Source organism: Nicotiana tabacum, chromosome 17 (genome assembly GCF_000715075.1).
Source record: "Nicotiana tabacum cultivar K326 chromosome 17, ASM71507v2, whole genome shotgun sequence".
Lineage (NCBI taxonomy): Eukaryota > Viridiplantae > Streptophyta > Magnoliopsida > Solanales > Solanaceae > Nicotiana > Nicotiana tabacum.
The window spans coordinates 50,143,574-50,163,779 of NC_134096.1; the positions used below are offsets into that span (position 1 = coordinate 50,143,574).

Here is a 20,206-nt window from a genome sequence, read left to right on the forward strand (position 1 = left end):
TGGGAAGATATGACTAAAACATTTCTTGACAAGTACGTCTCAGCTACAAAAACATTGAAATTCAAAAGGAAAATTCACAACTTCTGCCAAAAGGACCCTAAAACGGCCTTCGTAGCTTGGGAAAGATTCAAGGAGATAATGAGAAAGTGTCAGCATAATGGAATTGAATTGTGGATGCAACTCCAGAACTTTTGAGATGTACTGACACCTTCCTCATGACGAACTCTGAGTATTGCAGTTGGAGGTCCTTTAATGATGAAAACTCTTGAGGAGATTGTTGCAATTCTTGATGATCTCTCTAAAGATGCTAACGAATGGCTCGCTGAGTGTAATGATAGACGAAAATCAGTTGGGGTTCACCGGGTAGCTCTAACATATCTGCGCAAGCCCATCTAGACACCATGGCAAAAGAGATAAGAAAGTTGACCTTAGCCAAGGTCCAGATCCAACCATCATCAGTTTGTGACTTTTGTGGAATGGGTCACCCAATGCATGAGTGTCAATCCCTGATTATAGATGAAGTGGTTAATGTTGTGGGAAGTTTTGATAGAGGAAACTACCAAAGTGGCAATAATTTTAAATCCATGGGCATAGACACCTAGTATTTTCTTGGAGTTCACCAAGAGGTAGTCTGAACTTAAGGCAGTAGAATAATCTGAGACCCTAAGGACAAGGAGCTCCAGGATTTCAAAATCAGTAGAGGCAGCAATACCATCCTCCACGGTCTAGTCATTCTAGCATGGAACATCTGATGAAGGCCTTAATTATTAAGACGGATGAGAGGCTTGAAACTCATGTCACAACTATCCAAGAACAGGGCATAACCATTCAAAACTTGGGAAGACAGGTGGGGCAACATGCTAATCTATTGTCTGAGAGGGTTCCGGGAACTCTCCCTACTTATACTGAAAGGAATACAAAAGAAACAATAAATGTGGTGTCCTTGAGAAGTGGTCAAGTATGGAAGGACCCCATAGCAAAACAAAATGGTGAGTTGATTTAAAGATAAGTAGAGATTGTGGAGGAGCATAAAAATAGCAACGATTAAGAATGTGAAGTGAGGGTAGATCCAAATGATGGTCTGAAGAATAAGGGGAGTACTAGAGCTCTGAAAAAGAAGAAGGATGAGAATTCAATAAATGAGGAGACTGAAGAGAGAAAATATATGTCTGCTCTACCTTTTCCTCATAAGAAAAGAAGAGAAAAGTTGGACACACAATTTGGGAGTTTTCTAGAAGTGCTCAGGCATATGCATGTTAATTTACCTTTCACGGAGGTACTCTCTCAAACTCCAGCATATGCTAAGTTCCAGAAGTAGATATTGGCAAACAAGCATAAAGTGGAAGAGACATCGGTTGTCAAGCTCACAGAGCATTGTAATGTCATTCTGCAAAATAAGTTCTCTCAAAAGTGTGGAGATCCAGGGAGTTTTATTATACTTTGCTCTTTAGGAAGTACTAAATTTGAAAAATCTTTTTTTGATTCAGGTGCTTCTACTAATCTTATGCATTTTTCCATTTTCAGGAAATTTGAGGGAGAGATTGGAGAAATCAGATCTATACCTATGTCTTTGCAGCTGGCAGATCAGACAACAATCATATATGAAGAAATAGTGAAATATGTGCTAGTTCGAGTGGATAAATTTGTGTTCCCTATGGACTTCATCGTGGTGAATATGGAAGAGAATAGAGAGGTATCTTTGATTTTAGGGAGACCCTTCTTGGCTACAAGCAGAGCTATTCTGAACATTCAGGAAAGGCAGCTTATGCTAAGAGTGGGGGAAGAAAAAGTGGTTTTCAATATGGAGAAAGCAATGGGGGCAACTAGAGACAAGCTGACTGCACACTCTAAATTCAAGGCAAGGGCCCTAAAAGAGCGAGTTGGAGAGGGTAAGCATGATAAGTGTGGTGTGTACCCGAAGAAGGCAGAAAACAAACTTTCAGCATGGATGTGTGCACTAGGTTGAGCATGCAAAGTGGATCCCGACTTCGATTCTAACCCAGACTAGATGATTCAGGGGAGCTTTCTTTAGCTCTTGATTTTTATTTGTGTGTCATGGGGACATGCCACCATTTAAAGTGTGGGGTGGGGGATGTAAATATGTATGTGTATTTTTAATTATTTGTGTGTGCGCTCTCGCTAGCGTTATTTGGAAAAATATTGACTTTTCCTGATAATGGATTTCCTGGATTATCTTCTTGAGTGTTTAAAGTTGAAGAAAAAATAATTGTCTTTCATTTTTGTTTTATTTTCTTAGGTAGTGTAACAATTTCCCCATGGCTTTTCTTTGTGGCGCGGTTCTTTTTCAAGGGTTTTGCTAGAACCGGGTGTATTTAGTTTTTATTTTGTTAAGAATAGGGAAGTCTAGTGCTATGGTGTTAAATGGAGATAACGATTTTATCTTTGTTTTACCTTTGAGTGTCTTAGTTGTGACGTCTAGGCTCATCTCTTTACTCTTGGATAAGTGCCTGAAAATATTTGATTTTGATGTTGCTTAACTTCTTTGACTAGAGAGCCGGGACAAATCCAGTCCTGAGTGAGTTATGTGCCAATGTGTGTGTGAGGTTTTTGTTGATATTCTTTGCATGTCAGTTGATGTGTATAACTTGCCCAGTGTGTTTTCAAAGCGAAATAACACTCTTGTCCAACTTAGGAATTGATAAAGGCATTTTTTGTTGAGCTAAATACATGTTTCTACCCACCTAATTAATGTGTATCTTAGTTATCCCCTTTGATCCTGTAATCCTATTTTCTTTGGTAACCACACTATGAGCCTGACCTCTTTTTGTTTGAATTGACTATCTTGTTGAACCTTTTACCTCTCTTGAACACTTGAAATTGTTATGAGCTTGTTAAAGGCTAAGTGGAAGTAGGGTTGGATTTTGAGTGGAATTGAGAAAAATGAAGAAAGGTGCATTGTTTGAAAATTATGAGAGCCACTTGTAGGAAATTGAAAAAAAAAGTGAATTTTCTAGAAGAAGAAGAAAAAGAAGAAGAAAAATCAGAATTTTGTAAAGAGAAAAAAAGGAGTTGTGTATGTATTAGAGAAGAAAAAAATTGATTCCTTGCTAGTGGTAGTTCTCATATTGTTTGTGCTTAAAGAAGTTGGGATCTTGATGCTATTATGTGTGAAGGTTGGGGTTTGGTTCAATATAAATGTGGGGTTGACATGTTAATGTATATATATTGAAGTGCTTAGGGAGGTGTAGTCACTATTATCTATATGTATCCTACTCGTCCTGCATCCAACATTACAACCAAATTAAGTCCTACTTGATCCATGATTAAATGAGCTCAATTAGTAAAGTATTAAACTACGGGTAAGCATATGGTACGTCTTCTGTGGTACATGAATTCTATTTCTGAGAGCGAGTTAATTCTTTCTATCTTGAGTTTATAGTTGTTCTTGAACTTTATTGTGTGTGGAATTACTCTCTATTGTTTGTGTGAGGTTCTTTGGCCTCTGTGTTAGAGTAAGTGCCCAGGTTTTTGAAGAAACTGCATGGTGCTTTTGAGTCGAGTGTTGAGGCTAGGGTTTTATGACGAGCACCAAACCGATGTATAAAACTGAGGCTCGCTAGTCAAAGATAGTATAGTTATTAAATCGTCTCCACTAGGATTGGTTTAAATAATGTTCAAATAAATCTTCAGCTTAACACTATTCAGGAAAATAAACCTTTGATTTTGAATTATTAAAGAATTAAGAGTAATACTAAGGTTATCAATTACGAATGGATAATGGAAATTGGGTAGCTAGGTAGCACGATTGAATATTAATGAGAGAAGTAAGGGCTTTGACAAGATATGTGATCAACCATTATTCGAGATAACTTTGTGCTAAGTTCACTCTTAAGTTCTATTGACTCCTTCGATTTCAATAGATGATTAGGCTATCTTAAGGATTCAAATTCGTCTTCCGTTAAAAAACCTAATGACAAGTGTTATGAACATATGCAAGAATACGTCGAATGAATGATCTTACGAAGAATGTCTCTCGACTATTACTCTAAATTGGATAAATTGATAACTCTATAAGCTCTTTTGATTACATATGAGAGTCATGAAATCAACCCAAACAAGATAAAAAATGATAATTGCAGCAACACTTCTCTTCCGATTAAAGTAAAACCACAAATAACCTTGCAATTCAATTAGAAACTTGTTCAACAAATTCAAGCAACTAACAGAAATAATACCCTCAAATAATAATCAAGTCACAACATATGTCAATAACCCTAAGAAAAACTACTTCATAGTGGAGAAATTATTCATCACAAGAGTATTAAGAGGACAAGAAAATATTAAAAGCCACAAATTCAAACAAACTTTCATATTGAATGATTCGTATGAAGTATTCAAAGTTTTCGTTATTTCCTTGCCTTCTTCTCACCAAAAGTTGCTCCAAAATCTGAGATCCCTAGTTCGGGATGCGCTTAGGCTTCATATAGGTCAAGAGGATTGTCCACAATTTACAAAAATAGGTCTGGCTTAAGTTTTCACAGGCGAACGTGCGCTGCCGCGTACCTAGAAGCTTGGGCGCGCATGTGGGCATGCATCTATGGCAGTGTCCAGTAAAATTACCATAACATTGTGTAGGAGAGTCGAAATGATGATCCATTTTAATTGATGAATACTAGACTCAAAGATATAAATTTCTCCACAAGAATAATAATAAAACTCCTTGTAGATTGGGAGATATCTTTTGTTTAAGTTGGATCATGTGTTTCTAGAGAGAAACTTTAGATCCAACCTCTAAATCCCCTATCTATTGCTTGAATCTTTATTCCTTGTCACCATTTGACTACTCAAACATCATATTAAATCATCAAAAACTCTTCTTTTATTTCTTTTGTATATTTTTTACCCTTTCACCTTTTTCTTCTCACAACTACACTTAGAACTTGCCTGCACATAAACAAAACACAAATGTGAGTTTTCTAATACAATTATCACCAAATTTACTCACTAAAAGTTAAATAACCACCCAAAATATAACAAAATAAACCCTCAATATTAAATTCATCATGTTACGGTAGGGTGCTTAGTCTGCTTTAAATACTCTTGGCATGATGCGTTAGGGAAGTTGTCTGATAAAAAGGCTGTCTCTATATGAAGTGTAGTTTGATTGCTCGAGGACGAACAACGGATTAAGTGTGTGGTGTTGATGGTAGGCTAGAAACATGTATTTTAGTCATAGTTTGCACTCTAATTATTGAATTTTACTTGTGTTTGAGCTTAAATGATAGTGAATTGCACTTATTATGTGTTTTATACCCTGCAGGAAGTGATTCCGAGTTACAAATATAATCTGGAGCTAAGTCGAAAAATTTTGAGCTTTGAAGTCTGAGTAAAATCCCAATTAAATTAAACTAGGATTGCATTCGGGGATAGAGGACTGGGTCTGGATGTCAAAACTGAGAAAAATGCATTACCGTGTTGGGCACAAGGTGCTAGTGCGAAATTCCTGCAGAGTGGAAACAAATCTACTCTCTAAACTTTCCCACTGGGACGGCGCATGGGGCGACGTAAGGCGTGCCGCGCCTGTGTATATTCCTTAAGTAATTTCACACTTCAGCTTGAAAAGGGTAATTTTGTCTGGGCTCGCTCCTACATGGTATAAATACACGAAAAATATATTTTTGAAGGAACGTTTGACCTACGGAAGATTGGAAAAGCATTGGAGACTCAAAGCACAAGGATTCATCATTCTTTCCTCAACTCAATACTCGAGTTTGGATTGAATTCATGTTTTCTCATTCTTTAACTCTGTCTGTGATAACTTTTTCCATGATTATGGAGTAGTTTATCTTATGGTTAGACGGATATGGTATTTTGATTAATATTTGTGAATTTTAACTCTAGTTCTTTGCATGAATTCGTTGATGGAGCTTTGAATTTATTACAACTTTATCCACCATTTAATTTAATCGAAAAAGGAATATTTTGGTGATTATTTTTGTATTATTTTGTTTGGTTTAATTCAGTGATTCTTTTAAGTAATCGAAATAAATTATTGAATTGTTGATTAAATCAAGTTAGGAGAATATTCTAGATATGTTTTCCTAAAGATTAATCCATTAACGCGTTCTTGCATATTTTCACAGGGATTTATATTAGTTCACCTCGTAAAGTTAAGATTTAATCGAAACAGGAATCTTGGCTACACATTTAAACTGATCATCGAGTGAATTCGTGAGAATTACTAGAATATTAGAGTGAATTAAACTAAAGCTAGATCCCGAATAGCTACCTTGCACCTATCCTGTCACAACCCTTATTTCCCTCATTGATTATTTTGGTGTTGCTCAATTCTTGTCTTTCTGTGATCAATTTTTAATTGCTTTAGTTTCCATAGTAAAATTTAATTTTCATCCCAACCAAAATGTTAATCATCCTGAATAGCTTTAAGCTAGAAATTACTTGAACATTATTTAAATCCAATCCCTGTGGAGATGATAATTAAACTATACTATCTTTGGCTAGCGAGTATCAATTTCGTGTTGTGTTTTGCGCGCAATTTTGCTATTTTGGATTAGTGTTGTTTCTTGGTGGAAGAGTGAAAAGAACAAAGGGTGTTGATGTGCCTTATTTTCATACACTATCATTTATTTGAGAGGTTGTGAGGATTAAAGCACGAAGGGTGATGTCGTGAATTTGATTTCTAATTACCATGTATCATATTATATGATGAAGAGAGTAAAATCATGAAGGGTGATGCTTTGCCATTGTTGATTTTATAGCTTTACTTGATTTTATGATTGATGATTTGGTTGCATTGTTATTGTTTTTGGAAAAAGGCTGTTTGGTTATTGTGTACTTGCCGTTATTATCGTACTTCACTTTCTACATGTCCCCTCCAGTTAATATTTTAATTTTTCTACTTATTATTTTGTTGATTTGTGTATATATTTGTATATGATTTGCATAGGTGTCTTGTAATATTTAACGACCCTGCCGTTCGTTTTCAGTATTGTAGCCTCGTTCCCCCATTTATTACTTATTCTATATTCGTTTATTGTTATGTGACTTGCCGGGGTGGTTGGTTGGGTTTCGGGGATGTTTCGAAATGAATTGGGACACTTAGTCCCAAGGTTGGAAGCTTAAGTTGAAAAAGTTGATCGGATATTGACTTATGAGTAGACGACCCCGTAATGGAGTTTTGATGGTTCTGATAGCTTGGTATGGTAATTTTGGACTTAGAAATATGTACGAATTTTGATTTGGAGGTTCGTAGGTCGTTTTGGCTTGAATTAGCAAATGTTGGAAAGTTGAAGGTTTGGAAAGTTGAGAAGTTTAACCGAGAGTTGACTTTATGATTACCAGGCTCAGATTTTAGTTTTGGAAAGTAGAATATGTTCGTTGTGTTATTTATGACGTGTGCGCAAAATTTGAGGTTAATCAGGGTTGATTTGGTGAGTTTTGGCATTGGATTTAGAAAATGGAAGATCAATAGTTCATTAGGCTTCAATTGGAGTGCGATTTGTGTTTTTGATGTTATTTGATTTGATTTGAGGCCTTGACTATGTTCGTATCATGTTCTAGGACTTGTTGGTATGTTTGGATATGGTCCCGAGGGCCTCGTGTATGATTCGGATTGGGAATTGGACTTATGAAAGTTCTGTTAGCTTCAGTTCTGGTGTGATTGCACCTGCGAGGTTTTGGCCGCAGGTACGGAGCCGCAGAAGCTGCCAGGTGCACGCAGATGCGAGAAATAGGAAGGAAACCTAGGAGCGCAGGTGCGGAGGTGAATAAGCAGAAGCGGGCGTACTCCTGCGCAAGGTATTCTGCATAAGCGGATTTTGACTGAAGGTCTGGGGATCACAAAAGAGAAAGGTTTCTGCAGGTGTGGTGCCACAAAAGCGATGGACTGAGCGCATATGCGGTCCCGTAGGTGCGAAGATAGGACTGTAGGTGCACTAGGTCAGGATCTTAAGTCGATTTCGTTGAAGCGAATATTTCTCTGCAAAAGCGGAATATATCGCAGGTGCGGCTCCTGACTTCGTAGATGCAAAATGCCTGGCAGAATACATAAAAGCGAGGGTTAGAGAATTGTATTCATTTTTGGACTTTGGGAGCTCGAATTGAGGCAATGTTTGTAGGGTTTTTCACCTAGATTGAAGAGCTAAGTGATTTTTGATCACTTTTGTGTATGTATTTTGAATACCATTGATTATTTCACCTATTTATCATGAATCTAAGTTGGAATTTGGGGATTTTTGACCCATGTCTTGGAGAGTAAGATTTGAGGGTTTGGGGGTCGATTTGTGGCCGGAATTGTATGATTTTGGTATGGTTGGACTCGTTATTGAATGAATGTTTGGATTTTATAAATTTTGTCGGGTTATGAGACGTGGGTTCGGGATTGTCTTTTTGGGTTGACTTTTTGACTTTGGTTAAAGAACTTAGCCTTATCGTATGGAATCAATTCCTATAGCTTGTATTGATTGTATTAAGTTGTTTGTGGCTAGATTCGAGTCGTTCGGAGACAGATTCACGAGGCAAGGGCTTGTTGGAGTTGTGATTTATGCAGTTCGAGGTAAGTAACACTTCTAAACTTGGTACCGAGGGTATGAATCCCTGGATTTCGTATTATATGGTTGGTGTTGAGGTAACACACATGCTAGGTGATAAGCATGTGGGTGTGTACCGTGGTAATTGTGACTCGGTTCATTCCATGGTACTGTGTAGTTATCAAATCTTGTTGCTATTCATGTAGTCTCTACGTGTTAGAGTAATTTAGTTGGGACCCACTGAGATCATTTCTGCTATTGAGTTATTTACTTAAGTTGCACTTATGTACTCAGTCATATACATTCATTTACATATCATGTCTCAGTCTCTGTTATCATTTACTTTTGCATCATGTTATCATTGTTCGGGCCGAGTGGTATGAAATATGTGAGCCCATGAGACTGAGAGATTGATGACTGAGTTGGGGCTTGAGGACCGAATTATGAGTGATATTTATGGGATCGGGCTACACGCCACAACAGGTTCTATTGATTCATTATAGGATCGGGTTGCACGCCGCAACATGTTTTATTAATTCATTATGGGATCGGGTTGCACGCCATAGTATGTTTTATTGATTCTTTATGGGATCGGGCTGCAAGTTGCAACAGATTTTATTGATTCATTCTGGGATCGAGCTGCACGTTGCAGCAGATTTTATTGATTTATTATGTGATCGGGTTGCATGCCTACTGCAGGTAATGTTGGCTTATATTAGCGCTTGGGCAGGACCCGCCCCTCCGGGTTCTGACATACCAGCAGTGAGTGCAGGTACCATACAGTGCTGAGTGATTGCGTGTGATGAGTGAGAGTTGAGACAATCAGATTGAGTACTCTAAGAGCATGAGTACCTGGGAGTATCACTATAATGCATTGCATTTGACATGCATATTTGATATGTAGACATAGAGATGTAACATTCCTCATGCTAGCTACACTTGGCATATTTTACCAGTATTGAGCTTAATTGTTGAATTTAAAAGCATGTCTACATTCATGTATTATGTACGAACCGATTATGGAATTCTCTGAGTTATTACTGTCATTTCCCTAATCTGTGTTGTTATATGGATTTGGAATGTACCTTTCTGAGCTCATCACTTCTTTTAGCCCAAGGTTAGTCCTGTTACTTATTGAGTATATTGGATCGGTTGTACTCATACTATACTTTGTACTTCGTATGCAGATCCAGGTACATCAGGACCCGGGGGTTGCTAGACTTGGAGTAGTATCTACTTGGAGATTATTAAGGTAGTTGTTATGGCGTCCGCAGACCTCGACTCTCCCTCTTTTCAGTTTATTTAGCATTGTTCTATATTTCCAGACAATCGTATTAGAAGTTTTGACTATGTTGACACTTAGTAGCTCATGCACTCGGTGACACTCGAAATTTTGGAGATTTTGTAGTTGAGTCGTAGTTATTCTTGTCGGTTATTTATGAGATTTTTCACTGTTAAACTTATTACATCATTTTTTAAATATAAATGTATAGTTAATTTGTGATTGTCAGCTTCCCTAGTACTGTGATAGGCGCTATCACGACATGTTGAGATTTGGGTCGTGACATAATAGCATCGTCACTACCTCTTCAGGGTTAGGCTCGACACTTACGGAGTACATTGGGTCGGTTGTACTCATGCTACACTTTTGCACTTCTTGTGCAGATAATGGTGTTGGTCCAAGCGGTGTCTAGTGGTGCTTCTACTCGGATCATATCTACAGCGGAGATTTGAGGTAGAGCTGCTGGAGGTCGCAGCCCCTGAAGTCCCTAGCTATTTCTATCTTAACTGTTTAGCTCAATTCGAACATTTGTATTTCATTCAAACCATACTTGTAGACTTCTAGTTGCTCATGTATTGGTGACACTAGATTTCTGGGATTAGAATAGACCGTGTTATGTTATGGGTTTATTTCATGTATTACAACTTAATTATCATTAATAAATGTTATTATTTTGCTTTAAACTATTAAGATATTAAATTGGTTATCTAATGTTGGCTTGCCTAGCTTGTAGACGTTGGCTCCATCACAGCCCCGAAGTCGGGAATTTGGGTCGTGACAAGTTGGTGTCAGAGCACTAGGTCTCACAAGTCACAAGCAAGCTTAGTAGAGTCTAGAGGATCGGTATAGAGACGTCTGTACTAATCTTCTAGAGGCTATAGAGTTTTAGGAAAATTTCACTTCTTTCTTTCTCTATCGTGCGATTTTATTCTATCACTGAAGTTTGAATTATTCCATTCTTGTTCTTTCACATATGGTGGGGACATGCACGGCATGCACGACTGGTCAGGAGCCGGAGCCCCAAGTTGCTGCCACTACAAGGGGTAGATGTCGAAGCCAAGGTCAAGGCAGAGGCAAAGGTAGATCCCAGCTTAGAGCACGTGCAGCGGTACCTATTCTAGAGCCTCATATCGATCAGAGGAAGGAGGTTCCTATTTTGACCATGCTAGTTGGACCAACTCAGGGATTGATGTGATTGGACAAGTTCATAAAGCTATTACCTATTCGCTTTGGTGGCACACCATCTAAGGACCCACATGATTTCATTGACCCTGCCACGAGGTGTTTTGCAACATGGATATTGTGGAGTCCAATGGAGTTGACTTTGTAGTGTTTCATATGAGTGATTCTACAAAGAGGCAGTGGCAAGATTATGAGCGAAGCAGACCAGCCGGTTCACCGCCACTCACTTGGGATCAACTTTAATATCTATTGTTGGAGAAGTTCATTCCTTTCACTCCGAGAGAGGAGTACTGCAGACAATTTGAGAACATTCAGTAGGATAGCATGACTATCACCTAGTATGAGACCATATTCATGGATTTAGCTTGCCATGTAGTTGTCTTGCTTCCTACTAAGAGGGAGAGAGTGAGGAGATTCATTGATAGTCTTGCTTTTGGTATCAGGATACAGAAAGCCAAGGAGACTAGGGATGATATTTATTTCCAGGGGGAGTAGAGATTGCTAGACAGATCAAGATGATTCGTGGTCAGGGTAGAGAGGCGGTATCAGAGAAGAGGTTCGTCATTTTGGTAGTTTCAGTGTTGCCTCATCTGGATACAGAGGTTCATTTGGTAAAGGCCATCTTCACATGTCGATTCAGTCAGTGCTTCAAGCATCACATAGGGCTTTGGGTAGTCGTGATTCTTATGGGTCTCATCATGAGCATCTAGCGTACAACGCACCTCCGATCCAAAGTTATCAGGGTGGTTATTCAGGTCGACAAGGTCAATTTCAGGGTCAGCAGTCACAACTACCGAGGACTTGTTATACTTGTAGAGATCTGAGGCATGTTGCGAGGTTTTGCCCTAAGTCACAGGGCAGCATGCCACAACAGAGTTCTCGTGTTATGGTTCTGGTACCAATTGATCCACCGCCCGCTCAGCCAGCTAGAGGTGGGGGTCAGGTTGCTTAAGGTGGAGGTTAGGCCATTAGAGGTGGAGGTCAGACAGGGAGAGGTCGTCCGAGAGGCGAAGGTTAGAGTGGTGGGGCTCGACCCCGTTTTTATGCAATTCCAGCTAGACCTAAGGCAGAGTCATCTCATGCCAACATCACATGTACTGCTCCGATTTTCCATAGAGTTGCCTCAGTTTTATTTGATCCAGGCTCTACTTATTCATACGTGTCATTCTATTTTTCTCATATCTGGTTATGCCTCGTGATTCTTTGAGTGCTCCTATCTATGTGTCCACACCTGTGGGAAATTCTATTGTGGTAGATCGTGTTTATCGCTCGTGCATGGTTTCTATCGGGAGCTTTGAGACTAGGATAGACCTTCTACTTCTTGATACAGTGGACTTTGATGTTATCTTGGACATGGATTGGTTGTCACCTTATCACGCTATTTTGGACTGTTACGCTAAGATGGTAACCTTAGCCATGCGGGGTTGCCCCAATTAGAGTGGGGGGGGCTCCTGGCCATTCTACTAGCATGGTTATTTCTTATATGAAGGCTCGGCGTATGGTCGAGGGGGGGTGTTTATCATATTTAGCCTATATCTGTGATCCTTGTGCGGAGGTTCCTTCTATGGACTCAGTATTTGTTAGCAAGTTTTCAAAGGTGTTTCCTATAGATTTGTCGGGGATGCCACCCGATAGGGATATTGACTTCTGCATTGACTTGGTTCCGAGCACTCAGCCTATTTCTATTGCACCATACCGTATGGCCCCAATTGACTTGAAGGAATTAAAAGAGCAGTTACCTAATTGGTGGTGCTCCCATTACCATGCCGTATGGCCCCGATGAATATTCTTCCACCACTGTTTCAGCTTATGTGGTGCTCCCATTACCATGCTAATTTCAGGGATGTTCTGGTTGATTTCCATTTTCTGAGGTGGGTAGAAGAAACTATATTTGGGCAAGTGTTTGCTTCGGATCCATAAGTGTCTTGTCATATTTGTGTGTCTTTCCACAAAAATTATGTCGTCGGGTGCATGACCCATTGACATCAAGGTGGTTGTCCTAATTGTATGTTAGTACGTGGGACCAACTCACCTAGGGTTTATGCAGTATGACCTATTTTACTAGAGTAGAGTGTTTCCTACTTTTGAATTGGACATAGAACCGCGAGAAATTATGTCAGTTGACCCGACAAACTAATTCTCTGAAACTAGAGAGTTTTGAAAAGAAGGTTCGGAGGGGTGTAAAAGACAACCCTCGCGGGCCATTATGTGTTATAGTGTACGACCAAGACTCGATTGGAAGAGATATGATGACAGTGTATATAAAGCAGTAACAAGCAAGGGTGTAGCATCAATATAGCATAGTGAGCATAAAGAGCAGATAATTGTAAAGAGAAAATAAGGCATGTAAACAGGTAATTTCAATTTCGATTATAATCAAAGCAAAGTACAAATAAATCTAGAAGTCAAATTAGTCTAAATCTGCTAAGGTCAGAACCTAAGTGTGATATCCCACGCAGAGTCGCCATGTTGTTACACCTTATTTAGCACTAGCCAAGACATGATTCAACTTGTGGTTTCTCTATTGTTGAGAAAAGAGAGTTTTCACCTAATATTTAAAGGTATGCTATGGTACCTATTTCGTTATTAATTCATGTTGCTTACGGGTCGTCTAACCGGTGAGATTATGGGTAAGGATTCTTTTTCTTCTAAGGGGAAGGTGTTAGGCACCCCTTAAAATCTACCTGAGGTAGCTCCATAGGATTTAGACTAAGTTTGGTATCAATTATTTATAAAAATCTTTGATTAATAATAAGAAAGGTTGCTTACTGTACATCTAAGGATGATAAAGAATGCAGAGTCTTAAAAGGATATGAATTTATGAAAGGGTTCATAAGAGATGTTAAAAGAATATGAAATTGGCAAATAAGTGGCGTAAATTTTAAAATAAAGAGATTGAGTTATGAAAACACTTTGATTTGGGAGATGGTTATTTACATAATTATAAAAGAATGTTTGAGATAAAGCATATCTAAGATTTACCTTAGTTTCGAAGGATTTTCGAAGAAAAGGTCATTTGCTGGATATTCCTTGAAGCGACGATTTTCTGAAGTTCTAATTTTTCCTTTGAGAAAACGAGAGTTGAAATATGGTTTTCCTTTTAGAAATAGGCCTGCTTTTGACGAAGTTCTGTGTTTCAAAATCTTTTAAAGAAGAGAAGGGTAAGTGAAAACGTAGCAATTAGTGAGCAGATTACAACTTGCGAACTAAAAACGTACTATTAGTTGATTTTTCCTTTTTAAAAATCTTAAATTGTTTAAGGCTTGCCTAAGTTCATATGATACTAAATCATAAAGGAAAAAGGAAAGCATGTGTTCTTATATATGAGTGTTATATACATGAGAAGCAAAACAACAATAAAGACATAATAAATACACCTAAACATTAAACTAGTAGAGGCGGTAAACTAAATTAATGAGGCGGTAATAATGATAAAAAAGTTGAGGGAAAGAGGACTGGACTCTGGGATTGGGCCTCAAGAAGATGGGCCCAACAGTAAAGAAGAGCGAACACATCTGGCTTTGGATCCCTGGACGCGGTGCAATAGAGCTAGAATTGGGCCTGAGTTCATCAAGAACTCAGAGGCCCAAACAGATGTACATGTGAAAAAATAAGAAGGTTATTAGATATATATCCAATACATTTAACATATTCCAACTACAGAACATTTTCGATGTACATGACAAATACGTGAACAGTTAATTAAAGCAAGAACAATATTAACAAGGTAGATGAAATTATATATTAATGTGGTGGATTTACTTAGTGAGTAATTCACATTGGAAACCTTTCGTTGTCTTTAAATACTAAACCCTTAAAGAACGGAATGTGTCAATGAATTAAAAGCAAAGGAGGGAACCCCTCTCAAGGTCGAAGCTCCCTTAGGATCCCCCGACACTTCAAAGTTCCCAAGGGAATCAAGGCCTAGGGCATTGCTTGTGCCGGGGAGGACAGTCTAACCTAAAGTCGAACTCCGCTCTCAAATACCCTTAATCACTAACGACATATTTTCCTTAGGGGTTTATGTGCCAATGAGGCCCTTCCAATGTGAACTAAATACTAAAGTATTACCTACCACAGCATATATACTTTCCTCTTAATAAAATAATACAAGAGAAATAGTATCAAGGAAAACTAAAGGGAGAGGGGCTAAGTTTAGAATATACACAGTTTCACAATCACATTATTACAAGAATGAATCACTAAGGCATAACATATTCAAACAGGCATCGATAATATTACTTGGAAACTTAAAATATCTAGGCAAATTCAAACCAACAACCATAGTCAACAATTATTTCAAAGATATAATCAAGGTCATGGGACTGAATTCTTATCATGATTACACACTCATAGATTTAAACATAGCATCCCTAAGGTATCAACAGGATCATGCTTCTAACGATATCAGCCAGTTATCATGTTCAAACACCATCAACAAATGGACTTCAATAAGGTTTGAGAGTAAAATCTAATTTTAGATCAATAGTAGGAAGAATGACTGGGCATGGTTCAAAACAAAGTATGGTGTTGCAGATTTAAGCAAAGGGTTGAAACATTTAGTCAACTGCTTATGGGCAGAATAAATGAAGTAGTGACTTCAAACAGGTATAAGAACTCTACACATTACATAATCAAACTGATCAGGCAAGTGGAGAAGGAGATGAAAACATTGTATCAAACAAGTTTAAACTCAACATGAATGTAGCTCAGCATAGAGGTATAAAGTAACAATGCTTCAATTCTATCATTTGGTTTTAACAGTAGGCCTAGATCATTTCTTCACGAGAGATAAGCTAACTGCAGAGCATGCAAACTTTTCAAAAATCATCAGGGGATCAAAGACTGAGGACAAGGATGTATTGCACATGTGTATGAAGATCTCAATTGATTATGGAACAGACAAACCTAGTTATGCAACAATTACTAGTTGAATTTGTCTAAACAAATCATGACTTACTTTAAACGAGGAAAATAGTTAATCTTACAGAATGTATATGCAGCAACGATTCATGAGGAAAGAACATGTTGATGTAAGTAAGATAGTTTCTTACGCATATAATAGTTAAAAATGATCATGGGAAAGTCCTAGTGACAGCTCAAATATCACTCTTAGAATTAGCAGGTACATATACAGAGAAGAAAGCATCTAGGTACTCAGATTCCTTTAACTTAGTTAAGTGACATGGACCTATGGTATATCAGTTAATATTACCACATAATGAACCTGACTACAACCATATAAGATGCAGGGAAATGATATGCAGAGGTGGACATTATAATAGTATTATTGGTGAAATGGAAACATGAACATGATTGGTTTATCAATGATTGTAATCTAGCAGAATAAAGACCATAGTGCTAATTCAAAAGCAGTTTTAACAAACACAGGTAGACAAGAAAGTTCTTGAACATTGTAAGTTCAAACTTAAGGTTTAGGGACAAGGACACAAGTCTTGAACAAACTCAAATTTCAATAGCTACCAAGTAACACACTTAGCTTTTAAAACTCATAAAATTATAGAAGTGCAATAAAATAGGAATAGGCTCATCATGGGTCACTGAGAAATATGAAGTCTACATTGAAGATAAACATATAAGACTTTAGGCATAAAGACTATAGGAAAAGCTCAGAACAAAGATTAATAGTTATCATTCAACTAATCCAATGTCACTTAAGGAATCATAACATAATAGGCTACTCGTAAAGGATTATTATACTACCAAAAACATGACTATCAAACATGTCCAACACATACAGCATAATTATGATCCACAGAACATAACATTTCCATATCTAAATCATTTAGAGAGGTGAAAAACAGAAAGGGGAAAGAAAGGTGTTGACCTTCTAAAGGGCAGCATACCAAACGATTTCCCTTTGTTGCTCAAAGATCCTAGAAAACCTTCAAGCTTGAACCATCAAAGAACTCGGGAAAGAGAGGAAAAATAGTAAGAGATCTAATTATCAGAAACCCTAATTTCTTAGTGTTTATGACTTTTCAGAGTTCAGGTTGCTTTGATTTGTTGGTGTTAGATTGTGTTCGATTTGTAAGAACATTAAAGACCCCTTTTTATAGTAGAATTCAATGCCCTAGGGCTTTACGAATTCAAAATCAGTAGTGGATAGTGACGCATGGTAGATGATGATAGCTAATCGAGTGAAAATCAAAAGATAAGTGGAGAATCCAGTAATGATTTTACTTGTGTGCTGGAGTGGAGTGAATTGTTAAACGTTGAGGCACAAGAAACCATCGGTCAAAACCCTAATACCCAGAGGTTATTGAATTTGACCTTTGGGTATCAAATATTGATGATGAAGCCAACTAACACTTCCTGCTCTCTTTGACTTGAAAGAACGAAGAAAGGAACAGACGAATTTGAAGTTTCACCTTTGGGGTCTGATTTCTTCGACTAAGGTTTTGAAATCGAAAGGCGAAAATGGAAAGAACGACGGGACTGAGAGTGCAGGAACAAAAGGAATAGCCATGCATGCCATGGATTTGAAAATTCAGTGACAATTTGAAGTTTCATCTCTCATGTTAGGGTTTTAGAATTTAGGTGGTTTGAATTCGTGATTGAAAAGGGAATGTTAAGAGAGATTCACGGATAAGGAAATAAAGATGAGATGATTTCTTGATGGGTTCATGACCTTGCACGAATTTGTGCATGGCTCAGGTGATTGATGGGTTTGTATGCTCGAGTGAGTTGAGAGAAGAAGAGGAGAGGGAGAGGTGTGGCTGCTGAGTAAGGTGCAAATGAATTAGGGTTTTGGGAATGAGAATAGTTGGTCTCTGAGTTAAAAATGGGGGAAACGATCTGGGTTGTTGGATCACTTGATCAACGGCCCTGATAAATCGGGGTGTTACGTATTTAAGAAAAATGATTTTAGAAAAATATGGGGACCGTTTGATCTATGTGATTCAACAGGTGAGATGATTTCTGATAATGCATCTATATTCACATGTTCATATAATCAAGAGAGGCATAACTTGTGATATCTTTGCATTATCTTGTTGGTTGAGTTCATTAATTCTTCTTAGTAATCAAAAGAGGCTAGTTGAATTGTTGATTAAACCTAGTTAGGAGGATAATCGAGAGAGGTTCTCCTAAAGACCAATCCACTACGCATTTTTTTCATATCTTCACGTGCTTAAATTAGTTCATCTTGTGAGGTTGAGACTTAATCGAGACAGGAGTTTCTATTAAACGTTTGAACTTATAATTGAGTGAATTCGAGAGACTCCCTTAAACATTAGAAGTAAATTATCTAGAGTTAGATCCTAAAAATTATCTTGTGCCTATCCAATCAACCCCTACTTTCTCCCACTGATAGCTTCCTTGCTTACCTTGGTTACAATTGTCATTAGTCAGTAGCTCTAGATTTTTAGTTAATAGTAGTTTTAATCACATAATTCTAAATTCTTCATCATCTTGGATAGCAATCTAGCTACAAATTATGATTATATTATTTAACTCCAATCCCTAGGTGATACAATATTATATTATATTATATTTGACTGGCGAGCATATTTAAGTGTGTATTTTGCGCTCGTCAAATTTTGGCACCGTTGTCGGTGATTGGCAATCAATAGTGTTGAAATAGTTTATACTGCCAATTCAGGGTTTTTTTTTGTTTTATTTTATTTTATTTTTCCCTTTTTTACGGTTGGTGTTCTTTGACTGTGCGTAGGTCACAGGTAAGAGTGGTACATGACTCGATTTTCAGGGAAAGAATTACTACCATACGGACCAGAAATAGAAAAACAATTGTGACAACTGAGAAAGGGAAGAAATCTCTCTGAGAATATAGAGAAGGTTGGGCAATCCTCAACCAAAGAAACTATGGATGGAGATGACGATAATGTGGATTTGGCTACAAGATAGGCATCCCAACAACGAGAAAAAGTTGCACGGGTCGCTGAGGAAGCAACTATTCAAGATGCACAGATTATCTACGAAGAAGAGGGGGCTCAAAGAATTCCAAAAAATCAACCCTTAGCTACAGCCCAGTTCAGAAACATAGCTCCTGGTGCTGGGAGACCACTTGGTTATTACTCTAGACCTCTTTACAACCAAGAATTGTCAAGTATTAGACCACCTCCAGTTCCAACGAACAATTTTGAGTTGAAGCAAGGGTTGCTCCAAGCTCTTCAAAACTGTTGTTTCTTCAAAGGAAAGATGAACGAAGATTGAAATAACCATCTAATAGACTTCGAGAAGATTATGAACATCTTTCAATACAATGGTGTATCACAAGATGCAGTTTACTTAAGGGCATTCCCCTTCACACTCAAAGATGATGCAAAGTTGTGGCTTCGAAGTTTGTCTCAGGGATCAATTAGAACATGAGAGGAGATGACTAGAAAACTTCTTGATAAATATTTCTCCTCATCTAAAACGGGCAAGTTGAGAAGAGAGATCCAAAACATTTTCCAGAAAGAAAGTGAAACTGTTTTTGAAGCTTGGGAGAGGTTTAAGGAGATAGTCAGAAAGTGTCAACATGGTGGAATTGAACTATGTATGCAACTCCATGACTTTTGGGATGGATTGACACCGGCCTCACATAGAACATTGAGCAATGCAGCTGAAGATGAAAATTAGTGGCCCTCTGAGAGTGTTGAAAGAAGAAGATCAACATGTATTCACTAGGTTGATGCTAACACATATGTACAGGTACAACTTAATATTATGGCTAAAGAAATACGGAAGCTAACCTTAGCTACAATACAAAGTGAGCCTCATGCAGCTTGTGATATATGTGGAAGAGGACATCCTACTCATGAGTGTCAGGTCTCAACTGAGGAAGTGAATGATGTGGGGAATTACAACTTTAATGCAATGGGTCAGAGACACCCCTATTTTTCATGGAGTTCATTTGGGGGTACTGCAAATGCATGGCAGCAAAGCAATCCCAGGCCTCAGGGACAAGGAGCTCCAGTCTTCCAAAATCAACAGAGGCAGCAGTTTCAGCCTTAACAGTCCAATCAGCATGGTCTAGAAGATCTAATGAATGCCTTCATTGTCAAGACATATGAGAGGTTAGATGCTCATTTAGCAGCCATCAAAGAACTAGGCATTGTTTTTCGAAACATGGAGAGACAAGTGGGACAAATTGCAACAATATTATCTGAGAGAATCCCAGGTACTCTGTCAGCTGAAACGGAAAGAAACCCCAAAGAAATAGTGAATGATGTGACCTTGAGAAGCGAGCAAGTGTTGAAAGATCCCC

At 38.0% G+C, this 20,206-nt stretch overlaps 1 non-coding gene across 1 annotated transcript; it reads right to left on the minus strand.

Moving 5' to 3' along the window:
- Positions 1-19,380: 19,380 nt before the first annotated feature.
- Positions 19,381-19,487, minus strand: LOC142172214 (small nucleolar RNA R71). Its single transcript, XR_012701589.1, has one exon. It is a non-coding gene; the product is annotated as a small nucleolar RNA R71 (small nucleolar RNA).
- Between the last annotated feature and the right edge of the window lie 719 nt (positions 19,488-20,206).